The sequence below is a fragment of the Microchirus variegatus genome (genome assembly GCF_963457635.1).
Source record: "Microchirus variegatus genome assembly, chromosome: 1".
Classification (NCBI taxonomy): domain Eukaryota; kingdom Metazoa; phylum Chordata; class Actinopteri; order Pleuronectiformes; family Soleidae; genus Microchirus; species Microchirus variegatus.
Genome location: NC_139802.1, coordinates 5,392,411 through 5,408,673, shown reverse-complemented (window position 1 = coordinate 5,408,673; position 16,263 = coordinate 5,392,411). Strand labels below are relative to the sequence as shown.

At 40.7% G+C, this 16,263-nt stretch overlaps 1 protein-coding gene across 1 annotated transcript in view; it reads left to right on the top strand.

Annotated features, from left to right (window-relative positions):
- Positions 1 to 738: 738 nt before the first annotated feature.
- Positions 739 to 16,263, top strand: part of galnt1 (UDP-N-acetyl-alpha-D-galactosamine:polypeptide N-acetylgalactosaminyltransferase 1) — a gene marked incomplete at its 3' end in the record, with an annotated part of 38,137 nt that continues 22,612 nt past the window's right edge. The window contains exon 1 of the mRNA XM_083886532.1: positions 739 to 812. The remainder of the gene's footprint in view (positions 813 to 16,263) is intronic.

Genomic DNA, 16,263 nt, shown 5'->3' with positions numbered 1-16,263 from the left:
AAATCTCTATAATCTATGGCTTTTGGGCGGTTTTGTATATATATATATATATATATATATATATATATATATATATATATATATATATATATATATATATATATATATAGTTTGCCTTCGTATTGTTTTGTATAATTTCTGCACCAAATTGCAGCGCACTGGTGATGTTAAGAGGATGCAGATGTTCACACACATGTGCATGCAGCTGTAACCGCGTTCTGATTATGTAAAGCGGGATGGGCTCAGTTCGAGTATTTCTTCCGGGTTGAGGTGGCGAAGGAAGGGATGAGCCGCGATGCTGTGTTGTGCTTCGCAGCCACAGCAGCAGCAGCAGCAGCAGCAGCGGCGGCAAAAGCCGAGTTCCTCTCTCTCCCTCCTCAGTCAGTCAGAGTCGCGCAGAGGCAGCACGTCCGTCCGTAGAGAGGGGGAGCTCACATCGCACAGCTGCTGCTGCTTCTGACCGAGCCGACATCCTCATTCACGCTCTTATCACATGGATACGTCCTCTACTCTGAATCCGCTTTTTTGACACTTAACGGTGCGCGTTGAGTCGCGGTCAGTGTGAACCAAACCTCATCCCGGGGTAGGATTTTTTTTAAAAAATTTAGCTGATTTGTCTCGACGACACGCAGAGAGGACCTCACCCCCCCCCCCCGCTTCACCACTTCTCCCTCCCTCCACCACAATCGCTAGCTCGCTAAGCTAGCTAGCCCGCTAATTTAGCTGTGACACTTTGAACCGTACTGGCGTCGGTTTTTCTGCCTGCGGTCTCTTGCGACATAAAGGCAAATCGAAGAGCTTCGCCACTCAAGGTAAGAGACAACTATATGTGAAACCAGCGTGTCGTCTTTTTCAGTCAGTATTGTCAACTGCTGGCTTGTTTCTGGTCGCTGAGGGAGTAACGTTATCCCAGTGGCAGCAGCGGACTGACGCTGTAGCAGTTCTTGTTGACAGAAGCAGCCAAGCAACGGAGACGTGATGCGAGTCGCCGTAAAAGGCTCAAAATGTCTTTTTACTCGGTGGTTAACTGGCCGCTAACTGCTGTTCCATTCCTAGGTCAATAGTACTATACCGGTTTTGTTGACAGTGAAGCACCTACATACTTTAACGGTCATGAAATGTCGGGTTATGTTGAATGGGGGCCACTGTCGAGTTAACGTTATCACTTGCCGCATATGACTGCAGCCAATTCATGAGAAAATGAATAAAGAGACTCAGGGCACTTCATGTTCACAGTGGACCATCGTGTATCGTGGATGTCCTCGTCCGTTTCAAAGCTCCAGTTTTTGCATCACGACCCGGACTGCACTCGGCTTTTAACCCCTGGCTGGTGCCTGTAGTGTCTCCTATATCCTAATGTAGGTCAGATGATTTAGTTTAGCTTGACGCTTGGGGAAGATTCTCAGTCATTTAGGTCATGTTTTCCCATGAGAAGCTGAATGAGGAACAGCCAAACTTGGTATAAGAGGCAACTCTCATGTCAGGTTAATTCTTTATACTGTATTATAGGTCCATCATGGTAACATAAATGTCATCATTTGTCCATGTTTAAGATGGTATGTGTGAACAATACACAGTTTTTATTCTTGTCTAATTCTAATTACGTCAGCGTTCTATGACCACATGGTCCATTTGGTGGCATGCTCTTGTTTTAGTGCGTGACAACATCGAAGAAGACATTATCTTTATGAGAGGCTTTGTAAGAAGGTTCGCTGGTACCCACACCTGCACAACCCGCCACTAAATGAATACAGAGATGTTCACATGGGGGTGAACTCTTACTAAGAAAAAGTCACGACTGGAATCTGAGATCGAGTATGTTTGCGTGACAAAATAGAATGCTGCGGTCCAAGGAAAATATGGACTTCTCCATGACAATGTGCAGTTGCGTTTCATGTTTTCCCATACTTGGCTTGATGCAAATAAAGAAATAGAATATTATCTAGAGCTGTTGATATTGAGGGCCCTCCTCTTCAAACTGTCCAAATTACTTGCACTGTCAGTGTGTGCCGGTGGTCTGTATTTGTCATTGAAAGAGGGATCGTGTAAAACCTATTTGGTAGCAGCGAATACTTTTTTCCTCGAGTCATAAAGCACGTGGATATACTTATGATCACTGTGAAGATGTCATTGATTAACAGCGATGTTGATTCAACACGCTGCATTGTCTATAAAGCTGTCAGCAGGGCTCTGTAAACACGGATGATGGTTCTGTAGTGTCAACGTCAGCTGACTTTTAGGGAAGTGTGTCCCAGCCAGGCCGCAGACTTTATCAGATAGGACATAATACTTAAAGCAGGAACCACAAGGATTCCTCTTACCTCCATTTTGTGCTGTATATTTTGTGGACCCTCTTCTCCTCTGTTAAACTGGCTAAACCCATTTGATGTAGAATAGAATGCCTTTATTGTCATTGCATTAGATACAACGAAATTGGAGCGCTGCTCCAGTAAAGTGCTTAAGCCATACATTCATAGATAAAACAACTGCAGTAAAAAGCATAAACATAAACATGTCACTAATGTAATTCAGTCACTGAGAGATGTTTTGGTTGAAGCTTGTGCTCAGCTTCATGTGTGCACGCCTGTGCAGAGAGGAGTCTTGGAGTGAGTGACAGAACAGGGAAGGCATGAGTGAGCATTAACAGTGCTATAATTATCTTGAGAAATGACAAAAGGGTTTCAATATCTATCCTTCAGGAAGCAACAGTTGTGGAGAAGAGCAAATGAAGTTGTAGGATTGACGGTGTACCAGCTAAATTAATCTGTCATGTTTCTTAAAGGGAGAGGAAAGAAGGGCATGTCTTATTTATCCCCAGTGTGTGTGTGTGTGTGTGTGTGTGTGTGTGTGTGTGTGTGTGTGTGTTTCAGTAGGAGAATTGGCTGTGCTGCTGGAGGGAAGCTGCTGAACATTTGTGCTACCTGTAGCGTTGGTCCGTAGGTGCCTGAATGTAAGGGAGCTCCTGACCTGGGTTGCATGTGTCATGCTTAGGAGCTTTTCTCAGGGTTATGTTTCTGAACTCAGTCCTGTGTTGAGGCATGTCTGTCTAGCACAGAAAGGAAATGAATCATGTTCCTAGTTTCAAGGCCATGGAGTCAACATGATGTGTTTCCTGCACAGTGTGTGCATGACCATTTTCAGTCCTCAGCAGATTGTGTGTGTGTGTGTGTGTGTGTGTGTGTGTGTGTGTGTGTCACAGGTTTTTCCATTTTTCCATTGAGAGCAACTTTGATTTTCACTTTTGCCACTCTCATGGATCATGTTATTAGAATAAAAAAAAAAAGAAGTCTTTACTGTCCAAGGGGGGGTGAAATTGTCTTTGGCTTACCAATTACAGACAGCAAAACAACACTGATTACACTGTGAACAAGCCCTTAAACCACAATAAAAACACAAACAGTACATTTTAAAATAAGAGTAAACAAGTGAAAAGTAGAGCAGTTCAAGTGAATGTCTGTGGTTTGGTTACTATGTTGAATTAATAATTAGAGGTTATTTGATTTACAATCAAATTAGATTTTTCTAAGAAGAGAATGGCACTCACTGGTAATTAGAGGTCGACCAATATGGGTTTTTCTGTGGCCGATGTGGAGTTTCTGAAATCAGGGCAGCCAATGACCGATAAGCCAATACTACTGGCCCACATATTTGCAGGATTATCTTATTTCCTCCATCTGATAAAATATAACTGTTTGCTGATATAAAAATAATACATACGTTAGTTAACTTCAGTAACCAACCAATCTACATTGTTTGTCTGCTGCTCACCCACTAGGGATCACCACAGCAGATGATCCGTCATATGCGCACAACAAAAATGCATAACTTGTAATAATCGGCTGATTAGTTGTTTATAGTCATTACATTACATTATTACATTACCTGTGGTTTAGCAGACGCTTTTATCCAAAGTGACTTACAAGGGAATTGAGTAGTCATTAGTCATCATAAAGCTTCGGATAGTAGTTGGAATACTCATTACACAATTCCCAGTTATAAAGCATGTGCAGTGCACAAATGCAAATGAGATGCTTTATCAATTTCTGTTTTTAATCATGGTCAGAGATAATTTATTTTTCCCTCTTGATGTTGATACAAGGTGTGTAAAATTGAAAGTGAAAGATTATCCACCCAGTGTGTATATTATCATTTGGCGTATCTGTTTGTCATCGAGGGTGACTCTGATGCATTTATTGCTCTCTGAGCTAGTCTGGAACAATAGCTCTATTCTGGCTCATGTCTCTGGAGGGAGGCAGCAGCAGCATTCGGCGTTCCCGGCACTCTGTGTGCCAGCAAGGCTCGGTTTGGGATTGGATTTCCACAGCCACCTGGAGCTCAGAGCACAGGAATGCCATTGTTCCTTCTCCCAAACTATGACCGGATCAGATGCACATGCAAACACACACATCATGCACATAAACAGGCTAAATGTGCATGTACACACATTCAGTACACAAAATGCAAGAACAGCTCTTAAAAGCCTTCCGTCCCCATAAAATCGGTCACCCTGTTTTGCTGCGCTGTCATTGCTTTTGTAAATAGACAGTAAACCATCAGGCATGTGCGAAACTTGAGAGCAGAGCACTCTCTCAGTGTTTTGTGGTTTTTATTTTTAGCTTCAAAGCTTGGTAAATATAAGCTGATTCTTTTGTAGTTTTACACCTTATGTTGTTTAACTTCCCTTTACATGTATAGTGAGTGAATAATTGTTGGAAACAAATGGCACAACTGCTCAAACAATTGGTCAGTCAGTCCGTTGTAGAAAACCTGCAAAGTGAAGAAAGTCATTTAGTGAACAAACATTGGGTTGGTCAGACAAAACAAGCAAAAAATAATTAATATTATGTAAACATAATAGTTATTTGCAGAGCAAAATGCAGCCAAACATGAAGAACTCCCTGACCTTGGAACTGATAAATAAAGGAACAAGAGATCCCTCTGTTGTAGCTGGTGAAATGTAACAGCTTTGTTTACTTCATACTTGTCTTTTTAATTGAATATCTCCTTATACATGAAGACATTGTTTACTGACTACTTTCACACTCATCAGACAGAGTTAGTGGGTTTTTGTTGTACATTTTGCTATTGAAAACTGAACTCAATTTAATAAACTTGCTGAATGTTTGATAGATTTTTGTACCTGTTGATATTCACTGCTGCTGGTGGTATCCTCAATCGGATCACCTAAATTATTTAAATGAATCATTTTGATGAACTGATTGTTCATCAACATTGTTTACTGACTACTTTCAGGGATCTCTTGTTCCTTTATGAACTGATTGTTCATCAACACCAACATCAAGTGTTACATTCCCAGATGCATTACAGAGTCAGTTGACCCAGGAGCGATTACTTCATTTTTCTGTCAGTGTAGGAATTTTACTCTTATATTTCTCCCCTATTTCTGTGATTTCCAAATGGCTTTTGTTTCTCATTTTATCATGTAAAGCACTTTGTTTTGAAAGGTGCTGCATGAAATCAATAAGTATGCAATGCAATGTATTTTAGGGGTGAGCAAAAATACTTTTACTTAATTATAAGACCCCTTTTTTAAACTGAAGGATCTTGCGCTACAGGTGCACAACCTGTTTGTTGTCTTTCTCTTAGTATTAAACAATCAATTCATTTTAAAGTTGCCTCCTAGTTGTTGACCTTGCAGAAAATCATTCAGGATGTTGTAGCCCATTTAGTGAGATCAGATAGCAGTGGCCTAAATGGTTGATCTTCAGACAAAGTGAGAGAAATGGATAACAGAGGGGGATGAGAGAGAGATAGCTATCAGCTGCATTAAGCTTTTTTTTTTTCTCTTGGCCTTGTAGTTACAGTTGTGCGTGTGTTTGTGTGCATGTGTGTGTCTTCTGGCCTTCCAATGGGTCACATTAGGGATAGAGTTCCATTGAAGTGGGTCAGCCAGTGCTTCCAGGGAGTCTTGCCAGCTCCCTTCTCACTCTAGGGCTGCAAACAGCCAAAGGCCAGCACAAACACATAAGCCTTGTGTGCGTATTTCGTCTGTTGTTTTTGAGTATTACTGTTCTGTGTGTGTCTCTGTTTATAGACATTGCTTTTTGCTGCCTGTCATTCATTGACAGGCAGCATTGTGAAATTGTGAAATTGTACGTAAATTTGAAGGTTAAAAGCAGAGCAAGTCAAAGCAAAGGAAATCAGTATGTTACTGTGACTACACACAGAACTGTCAAGAGTCTTTCTCACTGTCAGTTGTGTCTCAGTTGGGTTGGACACTGTTTCTGCTGGCTTAATGATAAGGAAATGGGATTTAGTCCAGTATTCAGCAGCTGGTGAATTAGAGTTGTGCCAGTAGGTGATGATCTCAGTGATTGATGGTAGTTAGTGTGGGCACTGACTAACAAACTAAGCCCATGAAAAGTTTCTGGAAATTTACTGGGAATTTTCCACCCCTTTGCAACCTTCATCAGGATATAAACAATATTGCTGCTGCTGTATGCTGCTATAAGTGGGGATGACTGTCACCACTTTGCATGGTCCGTTCTTTCAATCAGTGTATGAATGAAATAATGTATATTTAAAGATAAACGTATGTAAGTTAGTATCTCAGTCTCTGTGGTTGACAATAATCAAACAACTGTTGGAGACCCCATTAAAATCTTAGTCATACTTCGTAAGAGAGGAAGACAGGGAAAGCAGTGTATGGTCCATTGTAAATGCATGCTGTTACTATAGATGTTGTTTTTGAAATCATGCTGAAGAATGAGTGAGGATGATTGAATTCAGCACTACCTAACCTTATATATTTTATACCTGGACATGTCTGTGCTTGAAACAAAATCCCTGAAGTTTAAACTTAATGAATCACTGCTAAATACTTGATTACTTGTTGCAAGACTATCAAGTTCTGATAAAGGGTACTTACTTGCAAAAACAGATATGGTCGTGGATGGTGCAAAGCTTTAAAAGTCACCTTGAACATCAAAAGAGAAATAAGTCAGCAGCTTGCCTGGTGGCACAGAGTAACCATATCCACCCTTTAGCTTAGCTCCAACAATTACCTTCTTTGTAACTGAGCGGTGTTCCATATGTTGCTCACAGCATCTGTTTCTGTCTGAGATGTGACCCAACAGGAAGAGACATGGTTTCCATGGTGACAGCCAAACTCCTTGCCCATCCCCCCCTCACCCTCCATAGAAGGAAGGGGAATATGTCAAATTTCTGCTGACTCATGGAGAAACGATTGTTTGACTCACTAAAACACAGATGTCTCCCCTGACTATGACCTGGAATAAATGTTCTCTTTTTTTTTTTTTTGCCGTGTTTCACATTGTTTGTGGATGAGTGTGTCTTTGCTTCTCCGTCTGGCTTGTACTGCTGTTTGTTTTGTAATAGTTCACTGTCATTTGAAGTTTCTCTGCCATTTTTGCTGTCTGCTTGTTTTTATAATTTAGTCTCAGAAAGAATACGACTGTTGTGCAGTTTCAGGGAAAGTAAGATATTGAGTGTGTGCATTGTGTTGTGGCCAAGTTGCACCTGATCTCTGTAGAGGGATACTTGTTCTCTGCATTTGACTCGGCCTTACTTCCCACAAGCAGCAGGCAGCCACTGTGGTGTGCACTTGATTAACTCATGCTGTGAAGCTAACTTGGTCCAGGGCAAAGGCAGGAGTACTGCCTACTTTTACATAATATAAGTCATTACCCATCAGTCCTACCAGCAAAGTAGTAATGCTGAAACCTGGAACGTTTGTAATTCCAGGCAACACTGTTAGATTCTTAGTCACTAAACCACAGAGCTTGTAAATTTATAAAGCCTAATAGAGATTTAAGACTCGTTTTCTTTTTTTAATCCAAAAAATGGCCCTATTTGTGCCTGAATGACAGACCATGAGTTTTTGTTCTTAGTGCTGCTCGCACATGGTGGCTCCACTAACATAAATCACTGTTTAAAAAAAAAAAGGACTTCGACTCTTGCATGAGCTACACCCATAATCAGCTGACAAATATAACAAATATTACTTATTACATACTCAGTCTTGGTAAGGAAGGAGGTGTTTTTTTGAACCAAGCCTCAAAAAACATTGCCTGAAACATTTTGATAAAAGTACACTGTGAATGTTGCAAACATGACCTGAGACAAGCGTAGGTTCCTCTGTAGATAAGTGTTTGTAAAGAAGAGAAGTAGATTAGGACAGACGAGACGTTTTCCTGCTGTGACAGGTCGGTTTTAGATTTGTTACAGGGCAACCCATCTGCCTCAGGCTCACCCTGAGTGCTGAAAATACAGCGCTGCCCTCTGGGCCCACAAACATCCCTCTCTAGCTCCTATCTTCTACTGGTCAGCTCCTCTGAATGTCTCTGTGCTTGTTTGTGCTGTTGTGACTCTGCTGACACTGATAACCGTATAATATCAACTGTTACTCCTTGCTGATGGACTGCAGAAGAACAGGCCCATTGTTTTCTGTGTGTGTGTGTGTGCGTATCAGTGTGTGTGTGCTGCTGTTAATCTGCCGGAGGCTTGGATGTGGGTCAGTGTGGCTGCAGTTCTACAAGGACATACAGCGTCAGGAAACTGCACTCTATACTTACTGTAGGTGGCCTTTTCTCATATAAATACGCTACATAACTATTCAAAATAAAATGGGGTGAACCAGATTGTGCTTTTGTTGTTTTAATCATTCTAGCCCAGTGGTTAGGGTTAATCATTCTAGCCCAACTCCACCCCTCACCTCTCACCGACTTAAAAATATAACTTCCATCTTAATCATACATGAGTATACGTAATAAGTACAATATTTTATTGAATGATTAAATAATTTGAGCCTCTGTCTTCTGAAATGTAGGGAAATAAAGGGAGAGCTTGGTTTTCAGAGGACGCAGAATCAAAATAATATAAATTCTTTCCATTTAATAAAGTTCAAATTATGTTGGTAGCGAGAGAGCGGAGGATAGAGGGTGACAGTGAGAACAAGGCATGAAGAACTGACTGAATTTGCCCTTGACAAGTTATTAATTTTGTTAAATCTGAGGAGGCAGATAAAACCTACTAAAAACCTGCCTGCTACTTCTTTCACAAATGTGTCCATGATTTTGCAAGCAGTGCCACATGTCTCATTTGTATGCATTAACAGTCTTACCCCTGCCCCACTGCCCGTTATCACTGTACACCCCACAGTTTGAGAACCACTCTTCCAGCCTAACAAAAGGCATCCAAAATGACGTGGAACTACCCCTATAATGATAGAAATGGAAATGATGATGAAATCTGTGATGTGCATGTGTGTGTATGCAAGTCTAAATGCTATTGACTTTATGACGGAGCTGCTTAAATTAAATATTGATTGTGTTTGCTCCATGAGGAAGTGTGTGTATGTGTGTTTAAATGTTACCACTTTGTGTGTTCCTGTGAGTTGAGTTGCATGTGTATATTTAGATCTTTGCCCGGTTGAGTACTATTATTATTGTTATTGATCATGCGTTTTGCAGTAGCCAATAGTCTATTGAGTGCAAGTTTAAGAAAATAGCCTCACAGGCCAAATGGCTTTTACTGGTTGAGTAGTGTTTAATATTCAGATTATGAGGAGCAGTCTTGCAGGCTCAGGGAGGTTACATGATGTTGCTAACTACCAGCAACTGACCAACAGATACAGAATAATAGACTGATAAAGGATATCATTCTAATTTAATTTTGTGAGCAGTCTGAGATTTTAAATTCTCTGTGAAAGAACAACAGATGTACTATTTGTCTGAGGCATCAGAGTTGATACTTTACTATAAACTCGGGATATAACAGTAGTGTCAGTTTGTGAACCTGTGACAGTATCAAAGTGCAGGTTTTCTACGCAAAACCATCACCCCAAAACATTTTCATACAAAATAAATTGAAAGAATGTTGGCAAAAAATCCCAATCTCCACCTTTTATCTGTATGAAATAATCCATTCCAGAAAGACCGTTACAATTATTCTGCTCAGCAATTCGGTATCAGTTGGGGCATATTTTTCATAAAAGTGACACTCATTTCTTTCAAATTAGTTCAGTCCCTAAATGTAGAATGCCAATTCAGCAGCACAGCTAATGTCACTATACAAAATGAACACCCATCTATAAAATTCAAATGTTATCTCTTGGCTGGAAGTTATATCAAGCACGTCTTTTATTCTGCCATTTAATGAAAGATATTCCTGTTGAGCAATCTATTAATCGTTATCCTGCCACCCGAGTCATCATGTCTCGACACACGATGACTCGGGTCCAACTTACTTCATATTATCTTTTTTTTATCAAATAAAGTACAAACTGCATGTCTTTTGCTCAGTTGTGGCTGTAAACTGAAACGAAAAGCAGATCCATGTCCTCCACAGCAGAGAATCGTTCACTCCTCCAGTTTCCTACATTCGCCATAGCGGGTGCACCTGGTTTTTAAAGGAAAAGGAAAACTCTGATTGGTTTAATTGATGTTATGCCCAAAACCTGAGTGCTGAGATTATGCTCAATCTGTGGAGTGCTATACAGAAAGACTGTAAACATTTCAGTTTTGCACCTTCACATTAGTAGCATTTAGCTAGTGTAACACAGTTGTGTTTAATCCACATTGTGCCACTATACTGCAAGTGTTGGCCATTGAATGCTGAGTGGAATTACTTGGAAGTCTGCCTTCGATTGGGAATTTTGCTGGGAGCATTTGAGCTCACAGCTGAAGGCATGCATGCACTTAAGTTTAATCCTGTTAGTATGGGACATGGCAGCAGAGAGAATAAAAAACAAACTGTAAGTTGCAGGAACACAATGAGATAGATGGAAGAGTTTGTGCTAAATGTTTGTAGTCACTTGGGTGGTAAGTGTGTGTATTTTCATTACTATCGTTCCCGTTAACAGTGGTCTTCGCTGCTTTCTGTTCCGTTTCCTGTGCTCTCTACACTCCATAAACAGGAAGTAGATCTCTCCCCCATTCTCTCTGTGACTCTCTCCTTTTATCTGTCGTTTTCTGTCTGTTCTTTGCTCCTTCATTCTTCCACTTCCCACCCTGCGTCCCTTGGTGAGCACATACAATATATCTAGATAGTGACAGGCTCCCAGACCACATTGTTATTATGGAAAGCAAAACAGGCTGTTGTTGGAGCCGTTTCATCCAGGATAAATGTGACAAAGTTGCGTGTCAAACATTTTGGACCAGCTGCTTCTTACCTATTTTCTCCTTGCTATTCCTGGTATTCCTGTTTTTCCTCTCTTGGCTTCCTCTTAAAAGCTGTCACAAATGGTGAACTATGCCTGCAGTTGCCTGTGATACTGTTGTCATCTTTTGTTGCCTTTCCTCTAGTCTCTTTATAGCAAGGGTGTTGGTGCTAGTGGTGTGCCACAGACCCCTCAGGGCCTTCCTGTCCCACACCACTGGAGACATTAGGTGTAGCAGGAGGTTGAAAAGGGTACTGGACAGAAGTGGATGAGGAGGTGCATTGTTTGTTGTTGCTAAGACTGGAAGTGTCATCTCTGGACTCCCTCTGATGCAACATGCACTGCAAACAGAGTCCCATTAGACAAACAGAAATCTTGGAAAGAAACCAAAAATGTAGGAGCCAATGTGGGGTTAGGTGTAGTTTAGGGTTGCTTCAGGTGGTTTGTGCAGAATTACTTGTTACGGTATGTATGGTATGTGAAAACGGTTACTATGTAAAACGGAATCTTACAGCAGAAGACTTTCAGTGGCTTTGGAATTAAGTGTACGTTCACCACTACAGTACCTGTTCATAGTAAGCTATCACATGGGCTTTCTTAAAAGACATGTTTTTTAGGAAGAGACACCTCAGTGCCTCACTCTGTTTTGTCTCTCTCGAGTGTCTCTCTCTCTCTCTGGCTATCTTTGGAGAGAGAGGGGAACATTTAGGTTTAACGCTTGGCTGTGGCTGGTTGGTCACAGAGTGTTCCCATGAGTTTAGGAAACTTTAAAGTACAGATTTGACTGCCTGTTAGTTTTAGCTCACCCCACATTGCGTTCTAAATTGTCCAGAACAAAGATTCTTTGAGAGCCCCTCAACCTTATTTGGCTCAGGTCCTGCTATGGAGAGTTATGTGGGTGCAGACATGCATTTATGAGTTAAGTGATTTCTACTTGCTTAAAGAGGACATGTGCTTGCTTGCTGAGATTTCGTTAATAGTCCCTCCATGAGCTCATCTTCACCTCTGCATTTGTGTGTCTGGCTCAGTGTCTGGTAGTTTGAATTCATAACAAGCATTATGGTGATAAAATCTGAATAGAAATAGGCCTGTGTGGGAGAAGAAAGAGTTAGACTGTGGATTAATCACAGGGAGTGTTCGTTAGGGTCACAAATACAAGCCAGAGAGGGTGGAATGGTGAGGACCCAGCCTTTTGGCTGCTGTGCTGCATTCCCTGCATTGATTCACAGCTGGAATGAGAGAAATAGGGAGTAATGATGAGGACTGAAACTCTTTTTCTCCAGAAATATTGCTGCAATATTGACCATGCATAAGCTGTACTGAGTTTCTCTGATGTGGCATTTTATGCTCACTGCTTATTTTCCCTGATTGCAGTGTAATTGACCATTAATGCAGCCCTAGTTGTATCTTCTAATAGAGAATAGATCCATATCTCTTTAATGCAGTCTTACTGCAGAGATTAGACTGTGAATGTTGTTAACACCATACCATTGGTTGTGCATTAATAATATGCTACTAGATACTTGTATACTAGATTTTACACTTCATCAAAACTTAAGTTACACTATGTCCTGACCTCCAGGGTTATGCTGAGCTCAGACTACAACTTTTAAGCATCTTAAAAGTGGTTGGCCCAGACATCGATTTTTTTATATCCCGCACGAGTGTGTGTCATACAGAAGGGCAATTAAAGACAGATATGAGATGCCTCACGACCTCCTGATTTTTTTTTTGTCTTCCTGCTACGTGTTCTGTCACGTCGGTGACATTGACCAATTCGAGCACAGAGCCTTCTGCACATGCCAAAACAAAACTGTCTGTGATGGTCTGTCAACTGAGACATCACATCTTGATGTAGTGGTTGCCTGAGGTGTGTGCATATCTTTGCGTTGAAATTCCGTGTTTTTAAAATCAGGTCTGCCTTAAAGTGGCAGTAGCATTACAGCAGGTTTTTGTGTCTTTAACTGTATGAGATCAGAAGTTAATGCCCAGTTGTAGGAAAAGCTGAGGTAGCTGCATATGTTGGAAATCTTCCCAACTTTGCTGCACCACTGGACAAGAGCCCATTCAAACACGCATGCACTGAGTCTCTTTTAATCAATATTTATATATAAATCAATATTTCAAATTTAAATGGGCTTAGTAGTAGTATGACAGTAATCAAGAACAGTAACGTCAAACCATGCTGTACAATGTCTCTCCAGAGGGGGATAGTAGAGATGCCTGGCCTTTGTGCTCTTCTCTGTGGTCATCCTTGGTCTTTTTTTTCTCATCATACAAACTCATGCATGCATGGACATGAGCATGAAATGAACAAAATTAGAGGTTTGTTCTGCAGACACTGACGGTCACGGACTGGTTGCTATTTGCACTGCTATGTGGTTCTCTTGGTTTATTTTGTGATTGTCAGGGGAATCTGATGAGTATTTATAGATGCTCTTGCTTGTCCTGCCTCCAATTTGCAGATGGATTACATTCCACTCAAACATTGTGGAGGTGTGTGAAAAATAAAGCGATGGAAAGGGAGAGTTTGAGGCATCGTGTATATATGCAAGACAGACGGAGAAAGAACAAAGCAGTGTGTAGATGAGGAATGATGACTCACCCAGGAAGACACACACAGACACCTTTGGTGGCCAGGACCCTTCATATACCAAAGCATACCTGCACTGCAGTGCAGCCTCCTCACACTCACTAATGCAAGAGTGTGTAGGGTTGGCAGGAAGAGATTTATGGTATGGCTCCTCTTGTAATACAAACTCTTAATACGCACGCATATTTACACACTGGCTGGAAATATGAGGTCCCAACAGACCAGAATTATGATTTGGCTTTAAAGTAGGCCAAGGACCAGATTGAAGGACACACACACTGAGTCATATTGACTTTCATCTTCATTCTCTACAGATTAAAAAAAAAAGATTAATCCAGTGAAATGAGCAGTTATGAGTAGGGCAGAACAATTAATCAAAATGTTTTCGAAATCACAATATAGTTTGCAGAAATATCACACATTAATCTTTTAAAATATGTTTTTTTTAAATGAAAATGAGAATAGTGATGTTCAAATTACCATTCCCTCGAATCATATCGCATTTCCTGTCAAAATAATCACAATAGATATGTATTCAAAATCATTCAGCCCTAGTGATGAGAATCTGTTAGTTGTCCATCCCGGTTACTCTACTCCGTCATCCCCCCCTTCTTATATTGCCCCAAGGCTGGCAGAGTGCCTTAGGCTATGTTTAACCTCTGGTTGGGTGTGGAGGGATGGAGAATGATGGATTTACAATACAATACCCAACACAGAGATATGCTACTATTTGGTGGTTGATGGACAGCTTTCGAATGTCCGCTCTTTAGATACGTTATGTTTCATGCTGCTTTTCCACTCATACCAGGAAGTATGTGTGCAGTTGGATATTTGCCTGGTGACATTGTGACTCTGATTGTGTGATTATGTGAGAGATGCGTGTTATTATTGTGCCTGGAAGCACAGCCAGGAAGTGCGTTTAAGGACTTTGAGTGACAGCGTCTCTCTCGCCTTCCTGTGGTTGCTTTGAGGTTTCTGCTTCCCTAGGGTACAATCAGAGTTGTCTCTTTTCCAGGCTGCCTGGAAAAAACCACAGTCCCCAACTGGAATGTATGCGTGAAGTTAAACGTATTTAAAATTGTATTGTATTGTTATACAACACAACATTGCACTATTTAACTACAGATTTTGTTTGATGATTATACCAATCATGAAATATAAGAATTTCCTTTTGATTGCTGATGAAATTAACAATTACGGTTGTTCCTTTTTGCATCAAGGAACATAAAAAGTCATAAAAGACTCACTGTTACTCTCTCTTGACAGACGATAAGTTCCATCCATCTTGAGGTTTTTGTTCAGTAAGTGCAGAACAGAGTCCACTCCACACTACTCTGTTATTGTTTGAAAACATGAACAGCCTGTAACAGATACACCTGCTGTCTATACTGCCCTGGCTTTTTTGAACTCCCATAAGGGGAAGCTTAAAATAGTTTCTGCCGTTGTTTTTGTTTGAAGAGACCAGGGCAACGTTTAGGTCTGTTTTGAACTGAGATTTTGAAGACAGTGACACAGTTATCTATGTTATATTCCTCTTTGCACCGAGGTGTGCATGCCCACTGTACTTACATTTTTGCGTTTGTCTGGACAGAGATGAAAAGTGTTGTGGAAATATTGGCTAGAAGTCTTTAGTCAGAAATAGTCTTTCTTCTTTCAATACGCAGAACAAATAATTTGTGTCGAAGCGATGTCACACTCTCGACCTTCAAAAGCAAAGGTGGAATTGAGGATTTACCTCCTCCTGCTGACCCAAAGCTGCTGCCAACTAATAGTAACCATGGCAACTGCTGATTTGGGGCAACACATCATCCAAACTTGAACCGCATCCTGATTCTCTGAAATCACCGGTGTGGAAATATTTTGTGTTCCCTGTGAGTTTTGTCAATGTTAGTGTTGTCAACAAGAAAGCCACAGTGCGTAAAACTATGTTATGCATGGCATAGGACATCTTCCCGTGCATCAAAAGGACGTAGCCATAAGTTTAAAACAACTTTGTTAACCCAAGCAACTCTTCCGTCCTCATTTGGAGGGAAAATTCCTCAAAATTCAACTCGCGTTACAACCATAACTTTCACTATAGGCGCATTTGTAGCATCAGAAGTACAACCATTTTGGTGGTGGGAAAATCCTGGATTTAAACATTCACTGGTTATTGTTAACATTCATATTGTTAATAAAGTATTTAAATTTGACAATAAGGTTTAGTGTGTTACATTACAAACAAATTAGGGACATTGGATCACTCATGACACCATGTAGACAATCACTAGACAATTCTAAAAATGACAGACCCATTATGCGCTAAAAGAGAGAAAAAAGATTGAGAATCGATTCAACTCATTACCTTAAATCGAAAATAAAATAGAATCAAGGATTTGGAGAATCATGAAACCTTTTTCTCTGCAGAGATAAGAAGTTGGCTTCAACCTTGATGTCTGCCTTGAACCCACCTTCATTAATCTGCAAACATATTATGATGTAAGAACATAACATGGTACAACACCCTAGTCATACATTTTTGCCACATCAA